The sequence below is a fragment of the Arachis hypogaea genome, chromosome 6 (genome assembly GCF_003086295.3).
Source record: "Arachis hypogaea cultivar Tifrunner chromosome 6, arahy.Tifrunner.gnm2.J5K5, whole genome shotgun sequence".
Lineage (NCBI taxonomy): Eukaryota > Viridiplantae > Streptophyta > Magnoliopsida > Fabales > Fabaceae > Arachis > Arachis hypogaea.
This window is the reverse complement of record NC_092041.1, coordinates 63,579,642-63,587,744: the sequence shown is the minus strand read 5'-3', so window position 1 is coordinate 63,587,744 and position 8,103 is coordinate 63,579,642.

Sequence of the window (8,103 nt, the reverse complement as noted above, 5' to 3'; positions counted from 1 at the left end):
AAAGGGAGGGCAAAAGCTTTCACCTCCGAGTCATGGGAGATGGAGAGATTCATCTCAAGGGTGCATCAAGACCACTTCTATGAAGTTGTGGCCTTGAAGAAGGTGATCCCCGAGATCCCTTTCAAACTCAAAAAGGGTCAACTTTGATCAAAGGTTGGACCAAGTCCTCATAAACATTTGTGAAGATGGCGCTCAATGGAAGAGAAACTCAAGAGGGAAGCCGGTTCAACTGAAAAGGCATGACCTCAAGCCCATCACTAAGAAAAGGATGGAGCAAGCATGAGGAAATTCCTCCTCATAAAATCCCTGAGATGCCTCAAGGGATGCACTTTCCTCCACAAAACTATTGGGAGCAACTAAACACCTCCCTAGGAGAATTGAGTTCCAACATGGGACAACTAAGGGTGGAGCATCAAGAACACTCCATCATCCTCCATGAAATTAGAGAAGATCAAAGAATCATGAGAGAGGAGCAACAAAGACAAGGAAGAGACATTGAGGAGCTCAAGCACTCCATAGGATCTTCAAGAGGAAGAAAGAGCCGCCATCACTAAGGTGGACCCGTTCCTTAATTTCCTTGTTCTTTATTTTCCTGTTTTTCGAATTTTAATGCTTATGTTTGTCCATGTTTGTGTCTTGTGATCATTAGTGTCTTAGTGTCTATGCCTTAAAGTTATGAATGTCCTATGAATCCATCACCTTTCTTAAATGAAAAATGTTCTTAATTGAAAAAGAGAAGAATTGCATGAATTTTGAATTTTATAACAGTTTAATTATTTTGATGTGGTGGCATTACTTTTGTCTTCTAAATGTATGCTTAAACAGTGCATATGTCTTTTGAATTTGTGGTTCATGAATGTTGGCTCTTGAAAGAATGATGAAAAAGGAGACATGTTACTGAGGATCTGAAAAATCATAAAAATGATTCTTGAAGCAAGAAAAAGCAGTGAATACAAAAAAAAAAGAGAGAAGAAAAAAAAATTTCGAAAAAAAAGAAAAGAAAAAGAAAAAGAAAAAGAGAGAAAAAGAAAGAAATAAAGTTGTGATCCAAGGCAAAAAGAGTGTGCTTAAGAACCCTGGACACCTCTAATTGGGGACTCTAGCAAAGCTGAGTCACAATCTGAAAAGGTTCACCCAATTATGTGTCTGTGGCATGTATGTATCCGGTGGTAATACTGGAAGACAGAGTGCTTTGGGCCACGGCCAAGACTCAATAAGTAGTTGTGTTCAAGAATCATCATACTTAACTAGGAGAATCAATAACACTATCTGGATTCTGAGTTCCTAAAGAAGCCAACCATTCTGAATTTCAAAGGATAGAGTGAGATGCCAAAACTGTTCAGAGGCAAAAAGCTAAAAGCCCCGCTCATCTAATTAGTACTGATCTTCATAGATGTTTTTGGAATTCATTGCATATTCTCTTCTTTTTATCTTATTTGATTTTCAGTTGCTTGAGGACAAGCAACAATTTAAGTTTGGTGTTGTGATGAGCGGATAATTTGTACGCTTTTTGGCATTGTTTTTAGTATGTTTTTAGTATGATCTAGTTAGTTTTTAGTATATTTTTATTAGTTTTTAGTTAAAATTCACTTTTCTGGACTTTACTATGAGTTTGTGTGTTTTTCTGTGATTTCAGGTATTTTCTGGCTGAAATTGAGGGACCTGAGCAAAAATCTGATTCAGAGACTAAAAAGGACTGCAGATGCTGTTGGATTCTGACCTCCCTGCACTCGAAGTGGATTTTCTGGAGCTACAGAAGCCCAATTGGCGCGCTCTCAACGGCGTTGGAAAGTAGACATCCTGGGCTTTCCAGCAATATATGATAGTTCATACTTTGCCCAAGATTTGATGGCCCAAACCGGCGTTCAAAGTCACCCTCAGAAATCCCAGCGTTAAATGCCGGAACTGGCACCAAAATGGGAGTTAAACGCCCAAACTGGCATAAAAGCTGGTGTTTAACTCCAAGAAGAGTCTCTACACGAAAATGCTTCATTGCTCAGCCCAAGCACACACCAAGTGGGCCCGGAAGTGGATTTTTATGTCATTTACTCATCTCTGTACACCCTAGGCTACTAGTTATCTATAAGTAGGACCTTTTACTATTGTATTTTAAAAATCTTGGTTCTTCTGGTTCCCTCTCTGGGACCGAAACCAATGATCACTCTTGTTCTTATGTATTTTCAACGGTGGAGTTTCTACACACCATAGATTAAGGTGTGGAGCTCTGCTGTACCTCGAGTATTAATGCAATTACTATTGTTCTTCTATTCAATTCCGCTTGTTCTTGTTCTAAGATATCACTTGTTCTTCAACTTGATGAATGTGATGATCCGTGACACTCATCATCATTCTCACCTATGAACGTGTGACTGACAACCACCACCGTTCTACCTTCGACTGGGTGAATATCTCTTGGATTCTTTAACCGGAATCTTCGTGGTATAGGCTAGAACTGATGGCGGCATTCAAGAGAATCCGGAAGGTCTAACCTTGTCTGTGGTATTCTGAGTAGGATTCAATGATTGAATGACTGTGACGTGCTTCAAACTCCTGAGGGCGGGGCGTTAGTGACAGACGCAAAAGAATCACTGGATTCTATTCCGGCCTGATCGAGAACCGACAGATGGATAGCCGTGCCGTGACAGGGTGCGTTGAACATTTCCACTGAGAGGATGGGAGGTAGCCACTGACAACGGTGAAACCCTTGCATAAGCTTGCCATGGAAAGGAGTAAGAAGGATTGGATGAAGACAGTAGGAAAGCAGAGAGACGGAAGGGAAGGCATCTTCATACGCTTATCTAAAATTCCTACCAATGAATTACATAAGTATCTCTATCTCTATCTTTATGTGTTATTCGCATATCACCATACCCATTTGAGTCTTCCTGACTAAGATTTACAAGGTGACCATAGCTTGCTTCATACCAACAATCTCTGTGGGATCGACCCTTACTCGCGTAAGGTTTATTACTTGGACGACCCAGTACACTTGCTGGTTAGTTGTGCGAAGTTGTAGTGATCACAATTTCGTCCACCAAGTGGGCTTGACGCGCGCCCAACTCTCGGTGCAAAAGCCTAGAGTGGCGGCAGCATGTAAGGGACGCGCGCGGCAAGTGCGCGTACGCGTACGTTGGTAATTTGTGATAAGGCGCGCTAGCGCGATGCGTGCGCTTGCGTCTGTTCCTACCTGGGCATGTGGGCGCGCACGCGGCAAGTGCGCATCCGCGCAAATCGAGTTGGGCTGGGGGCTTAAAGTTGGCCCAGATCCGGCTCAACTCTCTGGGGCTTGGCTCAAAAAAAATTGCAGCAGCAGATCGACGCGGACGCGACAGGTGCGCGTCCGCGTGTACTTCCCTGTTCTCATGATCGGCGCGCAAGCATGTAGTGCGCGTCAGCGTGGATTATGTTGGGCTCAGGGCGTAGTGTTTGCCCAAGAGAGGCCCAACTCTCGGGGATGTGGGTGATGATGCATCCGCTCAGGGACGCGTGCGCGTACATCGTGTGCGCACGTCCACCCCTTTTTTTTTATCAGAAAAATTATGCTGGGTGCTCCCCATACTGCTCACAACTCTTTATTCAATCAACCATCATACAATTCACAAAAATGCAATTTGATATTATTCATCTACTACTAAACACAACATACACGTGACTAAGCTAACAATTAAATTGTACAAACAAATTTATATGAAGCATCTACCTACAATGGTAACTCAAATCACTTTTTAAGCAAATTTAAAAGAGAGTGGAAAGAGTTTACCATGGTGGGGTGTCTCCCACCTAGCACTTTTAGTTTAAGTCCTTAAGTTGGACATTTTGAGGGGCTTATTGTCATGGTGGCTTATGTTTGTACTCATCCTTGAATCTCCAAGGATCTTTGCTCCTCAATTGGTTGACAGAATTTCCAACCATCTTCATCAAGCTTGGGCAAAGTTCTACCCAAGATATGAGTCCCCATAGTTGGTCTTCATATAGCGAACCGGGATCGCATATCTTATCTTCACACCCATCCATTAGTTGAGTTTCATGATTTTTTCGTACGGGTGGTTGACATAAGGGTGATTGACACATAGAATTCTCTTTATTCCACCAATGCTTCCTTCTAAGCCCATATACGGTGATTTCCGTACTATCCTCATTCCTATGCCTTAGGGTCTTGGCCTTTATGATTTTTATACCGAAATTCCAACCACTACACAACTCTTTCCTATTCTTAATTCCACAAAGAGCTCTAAGTTGACCGTCATTTTCAATTAAACCATATTCAAGTGAGAAAGTAAAGCTTAGGGGTGAGAGTTTTACCCACCTGAATGTTGACTTAGGGAGGGATACCTCCCCACACTTAGACAATACAAGGTCTACTTCTTAGGCTCTTCTTTGGTTGTTTCCACCTCTTCACAAACTTCTTTGATTTCAACCTTATCCCCTTTTCCACTTGGCTTGGTGTTGTCTTTAAGAACTTCATCTTGGCCAATGGGAGGTGATTCGATTTGGGATAGGAATTCATCGATGAATGAATCCATCTCTTGATCAACCTCTTCATAGTCTTCAATCTCAATATACACCATGCCATTTTCGACTTCCTTGGGAGGTCGTGCACACTCTTTTATAATTTTAACTTCATGTCCAAGGGAAGAGAATTCCATTGTAGAGAGAAATTCATCCATGATTGAATCCATCTCTTGATAAGCTCCTAAATCTTCGACCACTTCTTCCTTTTCTTCAATAATCATGGCTTCCTCTAGTTGCTCCAATACAAAATGGCATCCCTCATCCCCCACCGGAGTTTTCAATCTCTCCTTCATGCTACGCTCCTTAATTGATTCTCCATATGTGGCTATGGAAGCATCTTGAGTGTTCAAACATTTGTAGGCTAAAGTATGCACTACCTTGGTCAAGTTAGTCACAAACTCAAGTGTATCCCACTTCATGGCTTCTTGTCCTTGAAGTAACAAAGTGAGAGGATCGTCTATTGGGGTTTGGGGTGAGTAAGAAGGTTCATGATTCTGGGAAGAGGGTTCATGGTAAGAAGGTGGTTCTTCTTGGTAAGGGTGTGTAGATGGTGAGTATTGAGGTGGTTCTTGGTAATAATCATGATAGGGTTGTGGTGGTTCTATAGGTTCTTGCTCATAATGATCACAAGGATGTGGTATGGGTGATTGGTTATATGATGGATAAGGGATTATAAGGTGGTGTTTGGTAATGAAACAACAAAGAATTGAAAGGTAGAAGTAGAAGAAAGCAAAGATTAAAACCTATATCTAAGAACTAATCCTAATCCTAATCCTAATTCTAGAGAGAAGTGAGAGCTTCTATCTCTAGAAACTACTTCTAAACTAATCCTAATGTGTGGAAATGAACTAATGGTAACTAACTTATGTTTCCCTCTTCACTCCTTGGGTTAAATAGCATCAGAAATGAGTTGGATTGGGCCCACAAGGCTTTAGAATTCGCTGGCCACGTTTTGCTTTAAGTGAACCAGGTGGCAGCAACGGCGCGTGCGCGTACTATGCATGTGCGCGCCACCATACGTGTAGCAACTATGACAAATCTTATATCGTTTCGAAGCCCCGGATGTTAGATTTCTAACCCAACTAGAACCGCATCATTTGGACCTCTGTAGCTCAAGTTATGGTCGTTTAAGTGCGAAGAGGTTGGCTTGACAGCTTTCCGGTTCTTTCATTTCTTCATGAGTTCTCCAACTTTTCATGCTTTCTTTCTTCATTTCCTTGATCCAATCTTTGCCTTCTAAACCTTAAATCACTTAACAAACATATCAAGGCATCTAATGGAATCAAGGTGAATTAAATTTATTTATTTTAAGACGTAAAAAGCATGTTTTCACTCTTAAGCACAATTAAAGGAGAAGTTATAAAACCATGCTATTTCAATGGATAAATGTGGGTAAAAGGTCATAAAATCTCTTAAAATCAATAGAAGATAAACCGTCAAAATGGGGTTTATCAACCTCCCCACACTTAAACCAAGCATGTCCTTATGCTTAAACCAAGAATGAAGTAAGGGTATGGCATTTATTCAATGGAAACTAACTAAATGCAATCTACCTATATGCAACTATCTAAATGAATGCAATTGCTTGGTCAAAATAAATCAATTCCCAAGAAGCATATATGCACAAGGGCTAAGGACTAGCAAGTCTAATCCAAAATTGAATTGAGTTATTAAATATTTTTACAAACTTGCATGAAAATTATGATCATAGGTGGAAACATGTAATTGAGCATCAAACCCTCACCGGATGTGTTTGCACTCTATTCGCTCAAGTGTTTAGGGTTGACTCTCTCAATTCTCCTCTATTTCATGCTTTCTAAGATTTGTTTTTCTTCTAACAATCAACAAATATTTCATGCATGCATACATATATCATGAGGTTTTTTCATAGGTTGTAATGGGGCTAGGGTCAAGGTAGGATGCATATTTGGTTAAGTGAGCTTGGAATTTGAATCTTTGATAAGCTTAAACTTCCCACCTAGCCTATGACATCCTATACAATTAGGTTCTAATCTAACTACCCATTCCTCACTTTTTCACATACTCATGTATTCCTTTTTAATTTCACAACACCTATGCATTGATTTTATTGGATTATACTTTGATTTGGGGCATTTTGTCCCCTTTTTATTCCTTTCTTTTTTTTCTTCTTTTTCTTTCTTTTTCTATATTTTTTTCTTTTCCATATTTATTTTTTTCTTTTTTCTTTTGTTTTTCTCATTTTTTTCTATATACATGAATCTCAATGCTAAGGTTTTACATTTGATCAATACATGAGTATGTACCCAATTTCCAATATTTTCAATAACAATATAAAATTACCCTTTTATTCACCCAATGTCTCAAGGTTCCCACACTTGAATGATACTCACACACTCTAGCCTAAGCTAATCAAAGATCTAAATAAGGACATTTATTGTTTTTCGCTTTAAGGCTTGTAATGTGCTAAAATTAAGAACAAGTGGGTTAATCGTAGGCTCAAATTGGCTAACAAAGGAGTATAAAAGGGTTGGCTATTTGGATAAATGAGCTAATGAAATGATGGCCTCAATCATATAAATGCATGAATACACAAAATAATAGAAATAGAGAATTAAACAAATCAAAGATTACACTCGTAGAGAGAGAATAATGCACACAAGAAGGAAAATAAGTGGTTATAAGATGTAACCACACCATTAGGCTCAAAACTCCCTTGCTTGTGTTCTTAGCTCAAAAACATGATCCACAAGATATATAATTCAAGCAAGTTTAATGAAAAGTTTTCACTCAAATCAATTGGTGCCCTATAGATAAAAATCCTTGAAAAATTTCATTATTTTGACCAAGCTTATTTTGTATATATATGCAAAAATAAGAAAATGCAAGTAAAAATCCTAAAGTCCTAGAATGAAATGCAAAAAAAAAATGTTGAGATTAGAAATTTGTCACCCAAAATTGCCGACCGGTCGGACGACCTCCCCACACTTAAAAGTTTGCACCGTCCTCGGTGCACTCAAAGATGAGCAAGGGGGTACGGCGACTCTCCGGATTGCTGCGTGTTCTTAGTCTTGCTTCCGTTATTACTTGTGGTGCATTCGTCATGAAAGACAAAAATATAACACCATAAGAGGAGAAGATATAAAAGCAAGGAAGCATACATTGTTGGAATGAGGTAAATCACTGGAAATGAGTGAGTGAATTATTGTGACATTAATGACAATTAAGTGTGTGAATTCTAAATTAGGTGCCTTTTAGAACACACATTAGCATAAAAGTCATGTCACAAAAGAAGCATGCATTTTACTCATTCTAGTATGCTTGAGATGCTTTAAGTGAACTTGTAAGGTAAAACAAGCATTAAAGAAGCATGAAAGCATTCAAGTCAAACACATATGGATGCATAGAATCAAGAAATACAATGCATTAGGATAGATGCACAACATCCATCAAGAGATTGCCCACTCAAAGAGAGAGTTCAAATCACATGGTGGCTAGCTACAACATGCAATTCAAAAGAGTTACAATCTCAAAGGCAATTCTCATCACTTGGTATTTGTTCATACCCTGTCCGAGCTCCTCCAAATCGGCAAAATCCATGAAAGGTCCGAC